This window comes from Procambarus clarkii, chromosome 66 (assembly GCF_040958095.1).
Source record: "Procambarus clarkii isolate CNS0578487 chromosome 66, FALCON_Pclarkii_2.0, whole genome shotgun sequence".
Classification (NCBI taxonomy): domain Eukaryota; kingdom Metazoa; phylum Arthropoda; class Malacostraca; order Decapoda; family Cambaridae; genus Procambarus; species Procambarus clarkii.
Genome location: NC_091215.1, coordinates 9470797 through 9493296, shown reverse-complemented (window position 1 = coordinate 9493296; position 22500 = coordinate 9470797). Strand labels below are relative to the sequence as shown.

The window sequence follows — 22500 nt, the reverse complement described above, 5'->3', positions numbered from 1 at the left end:
CTTGATGAAACAATGTTGCCCACCCCATTCAGTTAAATTTATTAAAGTATCAGTGGGACGTCACATTGCACCAGGTACCACCCTTCAGGTGGCTGGGAGATGTGACAGGTTGTTAATTCGTCATCATTTAATCACAGTGCTTGATAAAGGTGCCCTTATTCCAGTTGTCAATCTCTTGCATAAAACCTATCGTTTCAGGGCAGGTGATAGGTTGTCGCAGGCTACAATTGTAGACAATACGCGAATTTTTTAGCATCAAAGCCAAGAGGAGATTCCAGCCACCACAGCGCACTGTATTGCACTTAATGTTACAGATGATATTAAACAGGGGGAGTACAAGACCGAGACGGAAAAATAGTAATACTCAAGAAGTAGGCAAGTTCATTTAAGCACTGGACTTGCAACATGTGCAACAGTCATATAGGAAACTTTTGAGACGGATATTATGTAAATTCCCTAGACTGTTTGCAATGGAAGACGACCAAATCGGTCTTCTGGATAGAAATGAACATGTTATTCCTACATTTGATCATCATCTATATATACTCGTCAATGGAGGCTTCAGGAACGGGCAAAAGAAGTAATTAGGGAGGAGTGTCAGAAGATGTCGAGACAGAATGTGATAGAGCCTATACGTCACCAATGGTTGTCGCCAGTGGTGTTTGTACGTAAACCGGATGGTAGTTACAGGTTTTGTGTTGACTACCGGAAGGTCAATGAAATTACTAAAGGTGATGTGAACCCTTTGCTACGGATTCAGGAAATAATAGATCAGTTTAGGGCAGCCAAGTACTTTTCCACTCTGGATGCCAATTCGGCGTATTGGTCCATTCCCGTCTCGGAGACGGATAGAGAGAAGACTGTTTCTCTGATGGGGTTCATATTTATCAATTCATGCGGATGTCTTTTGGGTTATAGACAGCTCCTTTGTCATTTTAGAGGGCAATTAATTATATCCTCAGTCCAGTCTTGGGAAGGCACTCATTAGCATACCTGGATGATGTGGTTATCTACTCTAGAACGTTTGATGAGCACCTTCGAGATTTGACCGAGACTTTGACATTGTTAGATAAGGCGGGTTTTAAATTGAACATAGGGAAGTGTACTCTGGCATCTCAGTAATTCAAGTTTCTGGGGTTCCAGGTGAGCACAGACGGTATCCGACCTGACCCCGACTCCTGTCGCGCCATTGCTGACATGCCAACACCAAAGACGGCAAGGGATATCTGTAGGTTTTTTGGAGCAGCCGGATACTTCCGTCGCCACATTGAGGGTCATGCAAGTACATCAGCACCCATAACTGAGCTCACTAAGAAAAATGTTAAATTAATTTGGAAACCAGAGGTTGATAACGCTTATGCAATATTAAAAAGTCAACTCATTACTACTTCAGTATTGGGAGTACCTGATTTCAGGGCCGGAAGTCCGTTGTTCTGCAACGGATAGGGAGGCTTTGGCTGTGGTAGAAATTGTCATACTTTGGGCCGTATTTTTTCCAACGTCACTTTGTCATTTGTACAGATCACAGGGCTTTATACATAAATTTTTGAACCCTTAGATCGAGTGGGGGCTGATCTGATTGATCTTCATCACAGTCTTTCAGGAAATCGGTACGTGATGGTGTTGGTTGACCATCTGTCCAGATACACCATCCTGATTGCACTGCCTCAAAGATTCTCGAACTGTTGCAAAGGCGTTCTTGGATAGGTTTGTCACTGTGTTCCCTAAAGTGTAGAAGTAAAGAAACTAACCCTAAAGTGTTAGTTTCTGACTGAGGTCAGGAATTTAATGGGAATACTTTTAGAGAAGTATGTAAAATTGTAGAAACCTCTTCAGCTTATCACCCTCAGAATAACGGTATGACAGAACGGACGAACCGGTCGGTTAACGATATGCTTGCAATTCTTGCAGAGCATGATGCAAATTCATGGGACGAACACCTGCCATATGTCCTGCTGCTCTGAACACTGCCATCCATCAGTCATTTAACACCCAACCCCTTTTGCTTTTCACAGGTCATTCATGTAATTTCCCATCAGGTCTGCTTAACAGCCATAACATTATATATGGTGAAGATTACCCATCAGAGGTTTTAAATAAGATGAAAAATGCATGGAGAATTGTAGCTAGGGCTTATGCTCAGCATTATGACAAGGTACGACCTCTTTAGTCGAAAGTCGGGAATCTTGTGTTGAGAGTTAATGAAGCGGCTCCGGCGAATCAAAGTAGGAAACTTGCACCTAGATGGCGGGGCCCTTATCGAGTATTGAAAGGAAAGGTCCGGTTAATTTTGTTATCAAAAGGTATATTTGAGGACCAAGTTGAGAGAACCATCCATATTAATAAGTTAAAATCTTATCACGCGAGGGAGGAACTAGAGCTGCTTTCAGAAAGTCTAATTCCAGACCTGTCTAATGATTCATTTACCGAGTCAGATGCAGAGGATGACCTTCTGTCAAATCTCACCAAAAGTCGAGTTCAATCTTGTCACCCCATGGTAAGAAGGTCGCGAACTGTACAGCAAAATGTTAGTTAACTCCCTAGTCAGGTTTGGTAGAGTTCAGAATATATTCCTGTAGAGGCAATGGTGTGTATTTACTGATGTGCATGACTCAGGTAGCATACTTTGCCTTGCTCCAGGGTTTTCCCAACTTCCTATACCCCAGAGTAAAATCCATGCTTCTGCCAGTTGTCTGTCTTTCTCAGTGTGATGGTACACCAGTTCCAGCCTCCCAATCCCACGTGAACCAAGGATCGAGATCAGCAGTCTGGGGATGACCCACCTGTGATAAGATCGGGGTCTGAGGCACGTTACATAAAATTCTCCCCTTGTTCCCGGTAACTCGTCAATTAGATACCCGGAAGGGGTGACTGGAGTACAGTCACCCGGCCGACACCTCATGTCACTAACGAAGTTGTATTGGTCCAGCATGCTGTCTTCACGGAGCAGAGTCCAGAGTCAACGTCAAATCACGGTGGGAAGCTATCTCAAGGTTACCAACCAAGCTCACCAGCCGTGTAGTCCGTCCAATGTAACGTACGTTTATGTTACGTTGTTGGGTAGATTAGATACACATTGTTTAGTGAGTTTTCATATTTATTTAGTAGTCTTTATTACAGTAGTCGGTTGGTGGTATTGTCGTAAACGTTCAGACGGAGCTTGGAGCGGAGCAGAGAGCGGAGTGAGGCCGGAATCACGGAGCTCTATGTGGGAGAGCGTGGCGGCTCGATTGGGAATTGCGAGTGTCTGAACTCGGGGAGAGAGAGCATTGTAGCTCGATGCGGTCGAGGTCTGCTGTCTCCTCTGTGTCGAAGCTGTAGCATCTTGGGTCGATTAGAACTGTACACGCGAGTGCTACATTGTTGACTGGAAATTGTACTGTCCATAGTCCGTACTGGCGGGAAAACCGGAGGTGGAAGACAAGTGGTCTACGAAGAAGTATGCTAATTGCAACGACTTGTCAGCTCTCTCAAAACTTGCGGTTGTGTCGTCTGTGGAAACCAAGATGCATCACGGTAGTCTCGGGTACGAACAGCACTACCCCTTCAGAGCGCTGCTGAATCGCCAGATGAGGTATAACCCTGTACCTCGGCCCAAGCTCAGCTGCACGATGGGTTGCATGGAAGGTGTACCGGCCCAGTAGTACCGGGATAACAAGTAAACGCCGGTAGATGGCGTCGCCCAGGAGCTGAGGCAGGGCCCACCTGTCCTGTCACCATGCCATCCTCTTCAACGCCACTCGAAACTCACTACCAACGCAAGACATCGTAACACGTCGAAGCTCTGCTCTACTGTGGCAGCCATGATTAACGACAATCCATGACTGTTTGGGAGTGATAAGAAGTGAACCCGGGTTCATGTTAGCGAGGTCCACCCGAGCTGACATCCGCCAGCTGTCACTCAGTCAGGTGCGGGTAGTACAAGACCCCTGTACTGTCAATAAGTAATTATCAAAAGAAGGCACTAAACCGGGAAGGCTATGTAGCACCATCAAAGTGCAAAATAATAAAAGGGCACTAAATATCATGCCAATACGAGAACAGAAACACATAAGGCGAACGATATCAAAAGTATCCGATTCACCAAGAACTCTATCGAAGGACAAATGACCGCGAGGGACGGTCGGAAAGCAAGAGACACACACGTCCTGGAAATCAGGACATTCAACAAGGATATGCACAACTGTAAGAGGGACAACGCAATTTGGACAAAAAGGAGCAGGGGGGGAGCTCCATTAAGTGACCATGAGTTAAGCTTGTATGGCCAATCCGCAACCTTGCTAGAGCAGTTTAACCCCACCGCCGGTTACGGTGGCAGGAAGAAGGCCAGAAGGGGACAAACGTTTGAGAGTACGCAGCTTGTTACCAACTACAGAAGACCAACAACCCTGCCAACGGGGCAAGGATGGAGGAATGAATAACTGGATAAAAGTAGGAATAAGGAATATCTTTATGGGAGATGGGACAAGAACGGATAGCTTCTCTAGGGGCACCATCCACACGCTCATTTAAAGAAACACCAACATGACTGGGAATCCAGCAAAACTCTACAGATTTAAATTTACAAGAAACTGCCAATGTTGAATCTCGATGACCACCGAATGAACAGGATTAAAGGACCCTAGAGCCATGAGGGCGCTACGAGAGTCAACTACAACCACAAAGGAGGATTGAGAATGAGAAAGCAACAGACGGAGAACAGAGAGAATAGCATAAAGTTCTGCTATGAAGACGCTAGCCTCAGAAGGGAGGCGACACATAAGTGCGGTCAGGAAAAACAACAGTAGCCTACACCGTTCGCAGACTTAGACCCATCGGTGAAAATGGAAACAGAGTGGGAGTGCGAAGAAAAGTGCTCAAGAAAAAGACGTTTCAGAACCGTAGGAGGGGTAAAAGCTTTAGTGATGCGGACAAGGATGTACAAAACTTTGGAAGGGGGACTCTCCACAGGGGCAAGAAGGAACAATACGAGGAAAAACATTAGAAATACGAACGGAAAAAGAATCCTGTAAGCGAGATAGTCGGACAGAAAGAGGGAGGCGATGAAGTAAGTAAGTAATTATCAAAAGAAGGCACCAAACCGGGAAGGCTATGTAGCACCATCAAATACGCAAAATAATCAGAGGGCGCTAAATATCACCAAGGATGCCAATACGAGAACAAAAACGCATAAGGCGAACGATATCAAAAGTATCCGAGTCACCAAGAATTCTATCGAGGGACAGGTGACCGCGAGGGGCGGTCGGAAAGCAAGACACACGCTCGTCCTGGAAGTCAGGACATTCAAGGAGGACATGCACGACCGTAAGAGGGACAATGCAACTAGGACAATAAGGAGCAGGGCGGCGCTCCATCAAGTGACCATGGGTTAAGCGAGTATGGCCAATACGCAACCTCGCCAGAGCTGTTTCCCACCGCCGGTTACGGTGGAAGGAGGACGGCCACGAGGAAACACAACATTTAAGAGTACGTAGCTTGTTACCAGTAACAGACAACCAAGAAGCCTGCCAACGGGTAAGGACTGAGGAATGGATAACCGGGTAAAAGTCGGAATACGGAATGCCTTTACGAGAGATGGGACAAGAGCGGACAGCTTCCTTAGCGGCAGCATCCGCACGCTCATTTAAAGACACGCCAATATGGCTGGGAACCCAACAAAACTCAACCGACTTAAATTTACTGTGAACGAGAAACAGCCAATGCTGGATCTCGACAACTACTGGATGAACCGGATTAAAGGACCCGAGAGCCATGAGGGCACTACGAGAGTCAACAACAACCACAAAGGAAGACTGACAACGAGAAAGCAGGAGACGAAGAGCATAGAGAATAGCATAAAGTTCCGCTGTAAAGATGCTAGTCTCCGGAGGAAAGCGACACATATAAGTGCGATCAGGAAAAACAACAGAGTAGCCAACACCGTCCGCTGACTTAGACCCATCGGTGAAGACAGAAACGGAGCGGGAGTGAGAAGAAAAGTGCTCGAGGAAAAGGCGTTTTAGAACCGTAGGAGGGGTAAAAGCTTTAGTGATACGGGTCAAGGAAGTACAAAACCGCGGAAGAGGGACCCTCCACGGGGGCAAAGAAGGAACAACACGAGGAGAAACATCAGAAATACGAACGGAGAGAGAATCCTGTAGGCGAGATAACCGGACAGAAAGAGGGAGGTGGTGAAGAGGATCAGGAACCACAGGAGGGGTAAAAGTTAAAACACGACAGAGGCGAGAGGAAGGATGCTGTAAGGACAAAGCAAGATAGCGAAGACAGTAGCGATCACGGCGGTCCTGGAGAGAGGGGAAGCCAGTGTCAACATACAAGCTGAGGACGGGAGTCAAACGAAAGGCACCATCGCTGAGACGCAACCAAGTATGGTGCAATTCAAGACGGCGAAGAGTATTAACAGAAAAGAATGTAGGGCAATCATAATCGAGTTTAGACAGGACGAGAGATTAGTGCAAATAGAGGAGCGTGTGCCTATCCACTCCCCAAGAAGTATGTGACAAAACCTTAAGAAGGTTAAGGGCCTTAGAGCATTCAATTCGGAGGTAAGAGATATGTGGTGATCAAGACAAACGAGTGTCAAAAATTAACCCCAGAAGCTTAGTGGAATCCCTGTACTCAAGGGGATGACCCTAAAGCGGCAAAGAGGGACGAATAATGACATGCTTCCGAGTAAAAGTCATCGCACAAGTCTTAGACGCAGCTGAACTTGGATCGGTGGCCCAAGACGGCACGGCATCAATCAAGTTGAAGCCGCTGTTGGAGGAGAGGCGAATCACCACCTTGAGAGCAAATCTTCAACATAAAGCGGAGAAAACGATAGAGGGAAGAGAGGAAAAGAGTGCAGAGAGAGTGGTACCAAGCCTCACACGAAATGAACGGCGAGAGAGGAAACTTTGGAGGAAGAGAGAGAGATTCCCACGAAGGCCAAAAGAATGAAGTTGGGCAGAATATGATACCGCCATGTAGTGTCATAACCCTTTTCCAGGACAAAGTGGACGGCAACAACGGAGGTCTTTGCAGCAAAAGTAGTTCGATATAGACCTCCAAGTTCACCAGGACATCTGTTGTGCTGCGGCATTTGCAAAAACCAAATTGAGAAGGCGAAAGGAAGTGATAGTGCTCCAAGAACCACATCAGACCAACGTTAACTATACGTCAAAGAGCTTACAGACAACTCCTGAGGGCAATAGGGCGGAAGTCCTTGGGGGATGACCCGAGAGACCTTGGTTTCCGAACAGGGAGGACAACAGCATCGAGCCAGTCCTCAGGGACTGACGATGACTTCCAGACTGGATTGTACAGACTCAGTAAATACTCTGCCGTGCACGGAGGGAGATGGCGAAGCATCTCATAATGAATGTCATCGGAGCCTGCCGTCGTAGAACCTCAGAGGGCAGGGCAGACTCAGCTCAGAGAAAGAAAGAGAAGGGATCGTTATAGGTAAGGTGAAGATCAGTACAGAAATCTGAAGGACGTGTACAGAGTAATCCTTATACTCGCTCCATTATCTCATTATCTTAATGGCGTAACTAATTAGCACTAATAAACAAGCTATAATCCTATCCCTAATTACGGGTAACAGTTTTCACACCCTCCTATCCTAGTAAGAGGGTAGTTACCAAATATAAGGAAGCGATATGAGAATAGACAACAGTACAATTTCCAGTCAAGAATGTAGCCCTCGGCATAGGCAGTTCTAATCTTCTCCAAGACACTGCAGCTTCGACACAGAACAGACAGCAGACTAGGACCGCATCGAGCTACAAAGCTCTCCACATAGAGCTCCGCAACTCCGGTCACACTCGGCTCTCTGTTTTGCTCCAAGCTCCATCTCAACATCTACGACACTGCTGTACCCAGGACTACTAAATAAATATGAAACTTACTAAACACTGTATCTAATCTACCCAACAACGTAACATAATCGTACATTACAGACGAGATTCCAGAATAGGCTTATGGAGGAAGAAAGATTGGGGAAGACGAGAACGAGAACTAACACTTGAAAAGTGGGAACCCAGTTCGGTACCTGGGTTCGTTGTTCGTTGCAGGTCTGGGACCTGCAACGGGTCCACCACAGGAGCACCATGAAGGCGAAAGACCGGCGAGACATCGGGAACAAACTTACCCACTATCTTGCGGATACGCTTCCAGACCAGTGGCAGAGGAGTTTCGGACGTAACGGTGGAGACAAGACATCCAGCATGCACGTTTAGCCACACAGATGGGCTTACGGTCCACTGCACTCGCCTTCCGAAACAAAAGAAAAGACTCAACCGTCTGCTGGCGGCAGTGCCTCTTCCAGGCTGCACGCTTACAACAGACGGCCCAAGCAGTCCACATTCCACCAGGGAACGCACTTCCGCGTTCCCCGAGAGGAAGAGCGAGGAATAGAGCGGAGGGCAGCGTCAAAGACGGTGTCATGAAAAAGGAGGGCGCGGTGGGAGAGGTCGGAAACAGTAGCACAGAGAAAAGAAACGCCAGTCAGCCTCGGCAAGCCGCCACCTAGGGAAGGCGAGAGGAGGGTGAAAGGAGAAAAAGGTAACAAGGATAGGAAAATGGTCACTGCCATGGAGGTCATCAAGGACCCACCACTCGAAATGTAAGTAAAGAGATGACGAGCACAGAGAAAGATCGGGACAGGAAAGGGAGCGAGTCCGAGAGCCTAAATGAGTGGGCTCACCAGAATTCAAGAGAGATTCTGGAAGATGATTGGCAGTAGATAAGTGCCAAGCCCTTATTGGCCCTTAAGGGCCGGAAATCAGGCCTTGTTTTTAATGGGTGGCTGTAGCCAAAAATAATGGGAGGAGCTCTGGTGCTGTATTAGTTATGGGAGGGGCTATCCTTCCACTGGTAAGCTGGTGAAACAAATTTTGGTAGTGTGTTCTGGGAGTGCTTTAGGGTGGAAACTGTCAGGCATCAAGGGGCTGAGGGCAGTCATCAACATCTTTGGCAAAATTTTGCAGGATTAAGGTAAAGAGTGCTTGAGTATTAATGTACATCATTGAGTCAGATCACAGCCTCTTAGGGTAATTACAGCTAGGATATATCTCATTTCAATATACATGTTTTAAATTAAATAAAGTTTACTAATGTATTTGTGTTTAGTTATTTGTTCCCCTATGATTAATGCTGATGCCGTATATATATGTGTGGTATTTGGAATTCCCCTGGGTGCCCCTCCATTTCATGGATAAAACCGTTGTCCCTTGAATCTAAATTAGTCAAGTAAAATTATATTATTTGCTCCCCAAGCACTTACATTACCAAGGATCTTAATGCCCTTGAGTTCATGATTAGAGAGTTTCTGTCCTTCCCGAGAGATTAATAATCTAGATACATTCAGGTATGTCAGCGGGAAGGTAATGGCAGTGTTTCAGTAAGTCTTTATTCATTACTTTAAAATTAATAGTCCCTTCATTTGTTGCTTCCTCCTCACTTAATATGTCAGGGTCAACATTAACTGGTAGTTCACCGAGGGGTCACAGTGATCTGCAAGCAGTGTTAACCTGGGGTGTTTAGAGTGAGTAAAGGGTGCAAAGGAGAGGGTTATTACAACAGCCACGTGAAGGAAAGGTGACTGAGTATAACGAAGATGACAGCCAGCACCACGCAAAGGAAAGGTGACGGAGTATAGCGAAGATGGCAGCCAGCACCACGTAGAGGAAGGGTGACAGTGTGGGTAGATGAGAGAGAATACAATGTAGAAGAAGAGTGATGGAGTGTAAGGTAGAGTATAGCCAGCACCAAGTAGAGGGTGCTGTATGAGAGTATAGAGTAGTGGGCTGCTCTCCCTTCTTCGTACTCTTCCCTGCTGTTTTCCTGACGGAGTATAGGGTAGAGATGTACCTTCTCCGTTCTCTCCCCCGCTGCTGTTTCCCTCTCCGTTCTCTCCCCCTGCCGCTCTACCCTCTCCGTTCTCTACCCCTGCTGCTGCTCTACCCTCTCCGTTCTCTCCCCCTGCTGCTCTACCCTCTCCGTCCCCCCCTGCTGCTCTACCCTCTCCGTTCTCTCCCCCTGCTGCTGCTGCTGCTGCTCTACCCTCTCCTTCCTCCCCCCCCTGCTGCTCTACCCTCTCCGTTCTCTCCCTCTGCTGACCTTGGCACAGTGTTGGTTGAGGATGATATCCAAGACGGCGTCACTGATGTCCTCTGCTCCGTCGACCAGCAACACGTCATAGCCCTGGATACGAGGTTTGGTCAGCTGCCAGGCCTTTACCAGCCCGTCCTGTTGACAACACAACCGTCACAAGTGCTCGCACCACAACATTTATATCAATGGAAAACATGCCATCTCTCAGATGGGTAACAGTGGAAAACATGCAATCTGTCAGATACGTAACGGTAAAAAAGATGCCATCTGTCACAGTGGAATACATAACACACCTGTGTCATCGACACCTGCAGCCTGGCCGAGCACGTCTTACAACACTGTCCATGTTCCACTCACCTGTGTCATGGAGATTTTCTGCCTCACCGAGCACCTGTTCATCTCCTTCCACACTGACTCAGCAATAGACAGGATCTGACAATACAAAATTCAAGTATAAACACAAAGTACATCGCAGGTTAGTTATCGTCACTGTTCACTGTACCTAGCAGGGAAGGTACAGCCGAACATAATGCAATAGTTCTGCACTTGACCTTGCATCTGTATGTGAAGTTACAGTAAAATATTCTCCTCTAGGTCTTGAGGGCAGTATGCTTAAGTAGTGGTTAACATAAACGTGCTTTTCTAAGGAAAATATGCACCTCTAGGGTGTAAGAGATGTATACTTCCCTAGCGCCTAAGGGAAGTATACTCAACTGGAACTCAAGGAAAAGTATGCTACTTTCTTACTGAGGGAAAGTATACTCTTTTGGCGCCCAAAAGAAAATATGCTCACTTAGCATCCTAAGGTAAGTGTATTTCACCAGTGATTCAGGGTCAGTGGGGAGATGCAGCCAACACTTCACCCCCAAGTGGGGAGATGCAGCCAACACTTCACCCCCAAGTGGGGAGATGCAGCCAACACTTCACCCCCAAGTGGGGAGATGCAGCCAACACTTCACCCCCAAGTGGGGAGATGCAGCCAACACTTCACCCCCAAGTGGGGAGATGCAGCCAACACTTCACCCCCAAGTGGGGAGATGCAGCCAACACTTCACCCCCAAGTGGGGAGATGCAGCCAACACTTCACCCCCAAGTGGGGAGATGCAGCCAACACTTCACCCCCAAGTGGGGAGATGCAGCCAACACTTCACCCCCAAGTGGGGAGATGCAGCCAACACTTCACCCCCAAGTGGGGAGATGCAGCCAACACTTCACCCCCAAGTGGGGAGATGCAGCCAACACTTCACCCCCAAGTGGGGAGATGCAGCCAACACTTCACCCCCAAGTGGGGAGATGCAGCCAACACTTCACCCCCAAGTGGGGAGATGCAGCCAACACTTCACCCCCAAGTGGGGAGATGCAGCCAACACTTCACCCCCAAGTGGGGAGATGCAGCCAACACTTCACCCCCAAGTGGGGAGATGCAGCCAACACTTCACCCCCAAGTGGGGAGATGCAGCCAACACTTCACCCCCAAGTGGGGAGATGCAGCCAACACTTCACCCCCAAGTGGGGAGATGCAGCCAACACTTCACCCCCAAGTGGGGAGATGCAGCCAACACTTCACCCCCAAGTGGGGAGATGCAGCCAACACTTCACCCCCAAGTGGGGAGATGCAGCCAACACTTCACCCCCAAGTGGGGAGATGCAGCCAACACTTCACCCCCAAGTGGGGAGATGCAGCCAACACTTCACCCCCAAGTGGGGAGATGCAGCCAACACTTCACCCCCAAGTGGGGAGATGCAGCCAACACTTCACCCCCAAGTGGGGAGATGCAGCCAACACTTCACCCCCAAGTGGGGAGATGCAGCCAACACTTCACCCCCAAGTGGGGAGATGCAGCCAACACTTCACCCCCAAGTGGGGAGATGCAGCCAACACTTCACCCCCAAGTGGGGAGATGCAGCCAACACTTCACCCCCAAGTGGGGAGATGCAGCCAACACTTCACCCCCAAGTGGGGAGATGCAGCCAACACTTCACCCCCAAGTGGGGAGATGCAGCCAACACTTCACCCCCAAGTGGGGAGATGCAGCCAACACTTCACCCCCAAGTGGGGAGATGCAGCCAACACTTCACCCCCAAGTGGGGAGATGCAGCCAACACTTCACCCCCAAGTGGGGAGATGCAGCCAACACTTCACCCCCAAGTGGGGAGATGCAGCCAACACTTCACCCCCAAGTGGGGAGATGCAGCCAACACTTCACCCCCAAGTGGGGAGATGCAGCCAACACTTCACCCCCAAGTGGGGAGATGCAGCCAACACTTCACCCCCAAGTGGGGAGATGCAGCCAACACTTCACCCCCAAGTGGGGAGATGCAGCCAACACTTCACCCCCAAGTGGGGAGATGCAGCCAACACTTCACCCCCAAGTGGGGAGATGCAGCCAACACTTCACCCCCAAGTGGGGAGATGCAGCCAACACTTCACCCCCAAGTGGGGAGATGCAGCCAACACTTCACCCCCAAGTGGGGAGATGCAGCCAACACTTCACCCCCAAGTGGGGAGATGCAGCCAACACATCACCCCCAAGTGGGGAGATGCAGCCAACACTTCACCCCCAAGTGGGGAGATGCAGCCAACATTTCACCCCCAATTGGGGAAATGCAGCGAACATTTCACCCCCAATTGGGGAAATGCAGCCAACATTCCACCCCCAATTGGGGAAATGCAGCCAACATTTCACCCCCAATTGGGGAAATGCAGCCAACATTCCACCCCCAATTGGGGAAATGCAGCCAACATTTCACCCCCAATTGGGGAAATGCAGCCAACATTTCACCCCCAATTGGGGAAATGCAGCCAACATTTCACCCCCAATTGGGGAAATGCAGCCAACATTTCACCACCAATTGGGGAAATGCAGCCAACATTTCACCCCCAATTGGGGAAATGCAGCCAACATTTCACCCCCAATTGGGGAAATGCAGTTAACATTTCACCCCCAATTGGGGAAATGCAGCCAACATTTCACCCCCAATTGGGGAAATGCAGCCAACATTTCACCCCCAATTGGGGAAATGCAGCCAACATTTCACCCCCAATTGGGGAAATGCAGCCAACATTTCACCCCCAATTGGGGAGATGCAGCTAACATCCCCCCCCAAGTGGGGAGATGCAGCCAACATCCCCCCAAGTGGGGAGATGCAGCCAACATTTAAGCCCCAAGTGGGGAGGTGCAGCCAACATTTAAGCCCCAAGTGGGGAGATGCAGCCAACATTTAAGCCCCAAGTGGGAGGTGCAGCCAACATTTAAGCCCGAAGTGGGGAGGTGCAGCCAACATTTAAGCCCCAAGTGGGGAGATGCAGCCAACATTTAAGCCCCAAGTGGGGAGGTGCAGCCAACATTTAAGCCCCAAGTGGGGAGGTGCAGCCAACATCCCCTCCCAATGGGTAGATGCAGGAAACATTATCCCCCACCATGAGGGGAGATGCAGCCAACATTTCACCCCCAAGTGTGGAGATGCAGCGAACATTCTCCCACAAGTAGGGAGATGCAGTCAACATTCTCCCCCCCACCCTAAGTGGGGAGAAGCAGCAAACATTTCCCCTCAAACAGAGCTACAGCCAATGTTCTCCTCAGATGGAAAATTGCAACCAACTTTGATCTAGTTACTCCCGACACCGGCCATGTTCCGGAGTGTTGGTGAGAACCATTGCTCCGAGGGCCCTTACTCAGCCGGAGTGTGTTCCTCTACCACATTTAGTACAGGTCGCTTCTGTTCAGATCTTGAGATCCACGAGAGGCGAGACAAGTAAGTAAGTAATTATCAAAAGAAGGCACCAAACCGGGAAGGCTATGTAGCACCATTAAATACGCAAAATAATCAGAGGGCGCTAAATATCACCAAGGATGCCAATACGAGAACAAAAACGCATAAGGCGAACGATATCAAAAGTATCCGAGTCACCAAGAATTCTATCGAGGGACAGGTGACCGCGAGGGGCGGTCGGAAAGCAAGACACACGCTCGTCCTGGAAGTCAGGACATTCAAGAAGGACATGCACGACCGTAAGAGGGACAATGCAACTAGGACAATAAGGAGCAGGGCGGCGCTCCATCAAGTGACCATGGGTTAAGCGAGTATGGCCAATACGCAACCTCGCTAGAGCTGTTTCCCACCGCCGGTTACGGTGGAAGGAGGACGGCCACGAGGAAACACAACATTTAAGAGTACGTAGCTTGTTACCAGTAACAGACAACCAAGAAGCCTGCCAACGGGTAAAGACTGAGGAATGGATAACCGGGTAAAAGTCGGAATACGGAATGCCTTTACGAGAGATGGGACAAGAGCGGACAGCTTCCTTAGCGGCAGCATCTGCACGCTCATTTAAAGACACGCCAATATGGCTGGGAACCCAACAAAACTCAACCGACTTAAATTTACTGTGAACGAGAAACAGCCAATGCTGGATCTCGACAACTACCGGATGAACTGGATTAAAGCACCCGAGAGCCATGAGGGCGCTACGAGAGTCAACAACAACCACAAAGGAAGACTGACAACGAGAAAGCAGGAGACGAAGAGCATAGAGAATAGCATAAAGTTCCGCTGTAAAGATGCTAGTCTCCGGAGGCAAGCGACACATATAAGTGCGATCAGGAAAAACAACAGAGTAGCCAACACCGTCCGCTGACTTAGACCCATCGGTGAAGACAGAAACGGAGCGGGAGTGAGAAGAAAAGTGCTCGAGGAAAAGGCGTTTTAGAACTGTAGGAGGGGTAAAAGCTTTAGTGATACGAGTCAAGGATGTACAAAACCGCGGAAGAGGGACCCTCCACGGGGGCAAAGAAGGAACAACACGAGGAGAAACATCAGAAATACGAACGGAAAGAGAATCCTGCAGGCGAGATAACCGGACAGAAAGAGGGAGGTGGTGAAGAGGAACAGGAACCGCAGGAGGGGTAAAAGTTAAAGCACGACAGAGACGAGAGGAAGGATGTTGCAAGGACCGCGCAAGATAGCGAAGACAGTAGCGATCACGGCGGTCCTGGAGAGACAGGAAGCCAGTGTCAACATACAAGCTAAGGACGGGAGTCGAACGAAAGGCACCAGAACTGAGGCGCAACCCAGTATGGTGCAAAGCATCAAGACGGCGAAGAGTAGAAGGAGAAGCAGACGAGTAAGCAGGGCAACCATAATCGAGCTTAGACAGGACGAGAGAGGAATGTAAAGCAAGGAGAGTGCGCCTATCTGCCCCCCAAGAAGTATGGGACAAGACCCGAAGGAGGGTAAGGGACTTAGAGCACTCAACACGGAGGTAAGAGATATGGGGAGACCAAGACAAACGAGTGTCAAGGAATAACCCCAAAAGCTTCGCGGAATCTTTGTATTCAAGGGGATGACCATAAAGTGACAAAGAGGGACGAAGAACAACCCGTTTCCGCGTAAAAGTCATGGCACAAGTCTTAGAAGTAGAGAACTTGAAGCCATGACCTGTGGCCCAAGACGACACGGCATCAATCGCAAGTTGAAGCCGGCGTTGAAGGAGAGGCGAATCATCACCCTGACAACAAAGGGTAAGATCATCGACATAGAGAGCGGAGAAGACACCAGAAGGAAGAGAGGAAAGAAGACCATTGAGGGCAACCAGAAAAAGAGTAGTGCTCAGAACACTACCCTGGGGCACACCTTCGTATTGCTGAAAAGAGGGAGAGAGAGCGGTACCAAGGCGCACCCGAAAGGAACGACGAGAGAGGAAGCTGCGGAGAAAGAGAGGGAGATGACCTCGAAGGCCAAAAGAATGAAGTTGAGATAGGATATGATAACGCCAAGTGGTGTCGTAAGCCTTTTCTAGGTCAAAAAGGACGGCAACAACGGAGGTCTTCGCAGCAAAAGCAGTACGTATATAGACCTCCAAGTTCACCAGGACATCTGTCGTGCTGCGGCACTTGCGGAAACCAAATTGAGAAGGGGAGAGGAGGTGATGGTGTTCCAGGAACCACATCAGACGAACGTTAACCATACGTTCAAAGAGTTTGCAGACACAACTTGTGAGAGCAATAGGGCGAAAGTCCTTAGGGGAAGTACCCAGAGACCCCGGTTTGCGAACAGGGAGGACAACGGCATCGAGCCAGTCCTCAGGGACTGACGACGACTCCCAGATCCGATTATACAGACTCAGTAAATACTGAGACGTGCTCGGAGGGAGATGGCGAAGCATCTCATAATGAATACCATCGGAGCCCGCCGCCGTAGAACCGCAGAGGGCCAGGGCAGAACGAAGTTCAGAGAGAGAGAAGGGATCATTATAGGGAAGCTGAAGATGAGTGCAGAAATCTAAAGGACGAGACTCAAGGACAGGTTTACGAAGAAGGAAAGATTGGGGAAGATGAAGACCAGAGCTAACAGAAGAAAAGTGGGAACCCAGTTCGGAAGCGACCTGCAACGGGTCCGCCACAAGAGTATCATGGAGGTGAAGGACCGGTGAAACATCGGGAACGAACTTACCCGCTATCTTGCGGATACGCTTCCAGATCTGGGCCAGAGGGGTTTCGGACGTAATTGTCGAGACATAAGATGCCCAACATTCACGTTTAGCCGTACGGATGGCCCTACTGGCCACCGCACTCGCTTTCCGAAAGAAAAGAAAAGAATCGGTCGTCTGCCTACGGCGGTGCTTCTTCCAGGCTGCACGCTTACAGCGGACAGCCCGAGCACAGTCCGCATTCCACCAGGGAACGCACTTCCGTGGACCCCGAGAGGAAGAGCGAGGAATAGAGCGGAGGGCAGCGTCGAAGACAGTGTCATGAAAAAGGAGGAGAGCGCGAGAGAGGGGCAGAAGGGAGAGGTCAGAGAGAGTAGCACTGAGGGAAAATAGGGTCCAGTCCGCCTTAGCAAACTGCCACCTAGGGAAAGAGAGGGAAGGGCGAAAAGAGAAAAAGGAAACAAGGATGGGGAAATGATCACTTCCATGGAGGTCATCAAGAACCTGCCATGTGAAATCTAAGTAAAGAGAAGAAGAGCAGAGAGAAAGATCAAGACAAGAAAGGGTGCGAGTTCGAGAGTCCAAATGAGTGGGCTCACCAGAATTCAGAAGAGACAGGGAAGAAGAGAGGAGAAACGGCTCAAGGAGGCGACCCCGGGTATTCGTCAGAACGTCACCCCAAAGAGAATGACGACAATTGAAGTCACCCAGCAGGAGCACAGGCTCCGGCAAGGAGTCTAGGAGCTGTTTCAAATCAGGAAGAGAGAGCGGGACACTCGGGGGGAGATAAATGGAACAAACTGTGTACCATTTCCCCACAAAGATACGAGCAGCAGAACAATGGAGAGGCGAAGGAAAAAGTAAAGGAACAAAGGGAACATCAGCCCGAATCAAGAGAGCAGAAGAATTAGAAGCCCCAGCAATGGCTGGGGGGTGGAAAAGAGAGAAAGGAATAGCCACAAAAACGACCAGGACGAGCACCAAGCATCGGCTCCTGGAGACAGACACAAAGGGGCGAAAACCGCGAAACCAGAAGTTGGAGTTCGAGGAAATTGGCGTAATAACCTCGAACGTTCCATTGAAGAATGGACAACGACGAGAAGAGAAAGGACAAAAACAGAGAACAAGGAAGAAACAAAGGCGAAAGACCAACAGAGCACGTTAAAGAATATCAGGGTCGGGATCAGGGTCAGCAAAGTCAGGGTTAGGGGGCATGGGTAAACTGAGCAAAGACGGAGGGAAGGAAACGGGAGAACAGATCAGAGGTGGGCGGGCAGGGTCCGGAGGAGGAGGAGGAGGAGGAGGAGGAGACAACGGAGAGGAGCAGTCAAGGACAGCAGCAGGAAGAGGGGGAGTAGAAAGAGAGGAGCGCACCCCAGCAAGAGCAGCAACCGAAAGGGAAGCAGGGGCCAAAGAAACCTCCATAGCAGGAACAGGGGGCACAAGCACTGAAACGGGAGGGGAAGGAGCAACAGAGCCAGAAGGAGGAGCTGAGGAAGAAAGCGAAGCCTTCTTACCCGCCGGGGAAGAGGAAGGAGAGGAGCCAGGCTTACGCTTCTGACTTAAAGAGACCGGTGTCCCAGCAACTACGTACCGGGCAACGGATTCCAGTGTCTCAACAGGAGAAGCCGAACGAGAGCACACACGACGGCCGTTAGGAGAGCGATGGACATCCGCCCGCACCGACAGGCGGCGGGGAGAGCCGATAGATGGAGGAAGAGGATGGGAAGGAGGATCGGAGGGGGACGAGGAAGGAGACACAGAAGACACGACAGACCGGGTAGAAGGAAGGGGAACCCCAGACAGAGGACCAGGAGGAGGATCCTTCGGGAGAGAACCCAAAGGGACAGAGGAGGGGCAGTGGGCGCATCAGGGTCCAAGGCCTGGAAACGGTTGTGAGTCTGAGGAAGGCGGGAAGGACGAGGAGAGGAAGAGCGCAACACGCGAGCATAAGAGATATTAGCAAAAGGCGGGAGCCGGCGAACCTGGCGCCTCGCCTCAGGAAAAGATAAACGCTCCCGGTGCTTCAAGTTGAGGACGGCTGCCTCAAGCTTGTAATGGACACACGCACGGGAGAAGGTAGGATGGGCCTCACCGCAGTTGAGGCAACGAGCCTGGGGAGAAGCGCACTCCGACTTAGAGTGACCTTCGCCACCACACAAAGGACAGAGAGAGACAGTCCCGGAGCAGCGGAGGGCACCATGCCCAAACCTCCAGCACTTGTTGCAGAGCCGAGGAGAAGGAATGTACTCCTGGACAGAGCACCTGGCACCAGCAAGAATGACAGAGGGTGGAAGGGTCCTACCATCAAAGGTAATCTTCACAACCCGGAGGGGTTGACGGCGACTACCACGAGGGGGACGAGTAAACGTGTCCACCTGGAGAATAGAATGGCCCTGGGCAGCGAGGATATGTCGAATATCGTCGTGGCAGTCGCGTAGGTCCCGAACACCGGTCGCAACATGGGGCGGGAGCAAAATAGTGCCAACACTGGCATTCAACTGAACGTTCTTCGAGACCCGAACGGGGGTCTCGCCAAGGCAGGATAAGGCAGCCAAACGGGAAGCAGCATCCTGAGAAGGAGCAGCAACGACACGTGTACCGAGACGAGTGGGGTTGAAAGTAATGGAGGCATCCACGGAATCAATGAGATGTCGATGGAGGAGAAATCGTCAGGAGGCGCAGAATCAAGAGGGAGGAGATCAAAATATTTGGCCCACGAAGCGGGACCAAACAAGGCTTGATAGGTAGCAGAACTGGAAGGAATCGAGCGAGGGCGGCCGTGACGAAGACGGCGGTGAGAACCCCCAGAGAGAGAGGGGTTAAAAGGCGCAGTAGTTACAACTAGAGAAGGAGCCACGCCAGGGGACGAGGTAGTCACCACTGGGGGCTTGGGGCTCGACCCAACCACAGAGGAGGGAGGGGAGCCAGAGGAAGGAGTCAGAGAGGCCAAAGGAGGAGCAAGGTCGGGGCCCAATGCAGCGGAGGCTACAGAGCCCGGTCTTCCAATACGGACCGACTCGGGGGCTTGGTCGCCCACCCCACGAGCCTGAGAAGGTAAACCAGAAGAAGCCGAAGCAGGGGTAATCATCTTGACGAAAGAAAGAATTCACTCACGAATGTGCCCCCACACCCACCATGGAGCCACAATTAGAGGCAGGACACCCAACAAGAAGCTATCGCCGATCTTGTCGGGGCCTCCTAGGGGTGCGTCGCGAGTATACGCCCCACAAACGCCACCTTAAGAAACCGACAGTCCGTCGAGATCGGGTTCAGTGACGAAGTGGGGATTGACAATAAAAGGTTCCCCTCGCTCTCGACGTCGGGTACTGCAGTTCTACGGGTGCATGAGTATGCCTCCTCAAGCACCCGGGCGTCAAAATAGAAGAAGTCCAAGGGAAGAACCAGAACGAGCAAAAGGTCGGTAGGAAACGGCAAGCAGATAGGAGAAGAGGGGGGAGAAAAACGAAACAGAAGGAAAAGGAAAAGATGCCCAGCAGAATTGGAGAGGACGGCAGCAGGAGCACAAGGCTAGAAAAGGACAGAGGACCGCCCCAAGGAGCATCACACTCCGGCAGCCGCCCACTAAGCCCCCACACGGCGACAACGAGCTGAGCGGGGGGGGGAGAGGCGAGACAGCAGGCCGATAGAAGGACGACGTTTGATTCCACTATGCTCGGAAGACTGTTGGGGAGTTTGGTGTCCATCTTGGTATTTGTGTTCGTTTTTATTGATTGCATGGAAGGAACACAAGAGTTGCAAGGAACATTGCCCTCAATTGGGGAGCTATAGTCAACTATCCTTTTCATGTGGTAGTGTAATCAACATTCCCCTCAAATTAAAAGTTATAGCCAAACGTTTCCATCAATGTTTGAGTTACAGCCAACATTTCCCTCTAGCGGAGAATTAAATTCAACATTCACCTTAAGTGGAGTTATACCCAACATTCCCCTTAAGAGATGCATTTACCAATATCAGTTGGAAATAGAATTGATAAAGGTTACTATTAAATTGTTAATAGTTGATCAGTAGGTTGTTGATACCAGTTGCCCTATAAATCAATTTAGTAACAAACTATTCATCTTGGCGACAATTCCTGTCTCTTTCTTGTCTAATAAGTCTGTGAAACAGTGAGACGAGAGTAACCTTTATAATAACGTTTCGCATGTATGGGATTACTCCAGACTAACATAGTCCCACGAATGTCTGCTACACCTCATACATTATCTGCATGCAGAATGCCATCTGGAAGCAAAGTTATGTAACATCTGTGTCTCTCTCAACACCATTGGCCGCATTCTCCTTCCTCAGCCAACAGTTGTGTAATAGTGTCGTATTTTCCCAGCACTGTTGGCACACAAGGGGTGTGAAACACTATGGGGCTCCCCACATTCCTTGCCGAGATGCAGTTAATATTGCTAAGAATTTCCTTGATTCCGTCTCCTGTAAATCCCACATTACACCATCTTGTCTTTGCCTCATAATATTTTTCCATTATATCAACACTGAATTAGCAGTTGTCATGATAGTGACTTTACTGTATACATTGACGCCTTACTTGTACTACCGTTCTTTCTCTGCTACTTTCTGAATGTACTAAACGCCAAAAACCAGTTGCTTTCTCTGCCGTCAGTGGTGTCCTCTTGAGCCGACACCCTTGAGTTGCACATGTGGCTACTTGTGTAACTCAACGTCTCTCAATGACAATGTCAGTCCTTAAAAAAAGACCGAGTTCACATATCCATTAGGAAGAAGCCAACTCCGCGGTGTAGCTGTCAACACACATTGCCTTGACACGAACTGGACCAACACGTTATCTTACCAGCACAACAATATATTGGACTAACCCTCAACATATAGTGAACCTACAGATAATAATATCACACTAACGAATATATTGGACTAACCTTCAACATGGACTGGACCTACAAATTATATTACAGACTCACAACATATTGGACTAACCTCATATTGATATTTGTCCGTCACGGTCTCAATTTCCCGACGGTTGAGCGTGTCATTGCGCACGTGCTGCAGAGTGATGTACTCGTTCGAGGAACTCACGAAGCAGTTAACTGTTCTTCTTACCAAGTCAAGAGTCTTATAGCTGCAAGTTGTTGGAAAAGTGTACAACAGTTATTAGGACAGTGTACATAAGTTATTGACTGTGTACACGTTATTAGTAGAGTGTCCCCCAAGTTGTTGGGAGTGTGTACCCCCCCCAAGTTGTTGGGAGTGTGTCCCCCCCCCCAAGTTGTTGGGAGTGTGTACCCCCACCCCAAGTTGTTGGGAGTGTGTCTCCCCCCCACCCCAAGTTGGTGGGGAGAGTGGTCCCCTCCCCAAATTGTTGGGAGAGTGTCCCTCCAAGTCGTTGGAAAGAGTGTTTCCCCCAAGTTGTTGGGAGTGTCCCCCCCCCAAAGTTGTTGGGAGTGTGTCCGCCCCCCCAAAGTTGTTGGGAGTGTGTCCGCCCCAAGTTGTTGAGAGAGTGTCCCATTAAGTTGTTGGGCGAGTGTCCCCCCCCCCCCCCAAGTTGTTGGGAAGATTGTTCTCCCCAAGTAGTTGGGAGAGTGTCCCCCACAAGTTGCTGGGAAAGAGTATCCCCCACAAGTTGTTGGGGAAAGAGTGTCCCCCCCCCCCCCCAAGTTGTTGGGAAGAGTGCCCCCCCCCCTGCAAAGTTGTTGGGAAGAGTGCCTCCCCCCCCCTGCAAAGTTGTTGGGAGAACTTTGAGAGTTCATTTTTCAATTACCCTTGACAGTGAAGAAAAACGTAATATTGAGAAGTAAATAATTATCAAAAGAAGGCACCAAACCGGGAAGGCTATGTAGCACCATCAAATGTGCGGAATAATCAGCGAGCGCTAAATATCACCAAGGATGCCAATACGGGAACATAAACGCATAAGGCGAACAATATCAAAAGTATCCGAGTCACCAAGAATTCCATTGAGGGACAGGCGACCGCGAGGGGCCGTCGGA

At 49.8% G+C, this 22500-nt stretch overlaps 1 protein-coding gene across 1 annotated transcript in view; it reads right to left on the bottom strand.

The window, feature by feature from the left end:
* The window catches only part of LOC123769302 (F-box DNA helicase 1-like), a 110424-nt gene extending 88795 nt beyond the window's left edge, over positions 1-21629 (bottom strand). Inside the window, exons 1-3 of the mRNA XM_069309813.1 lie at positions 21491-21629; positions 10453-10527; positions 10102-10230 (exon numbers count right to left, since the gene is read on the bottom strand). The gene's annotated coding sequence lies outside the window, so the exon portion shown is untranslated. The remainder of the gene's footprint in view (positions 1-10101; positions 10231-10452; positions 10528-21490) is intronic.
* Positions 21630-22500: the final 871 nt, after the last annotated feature.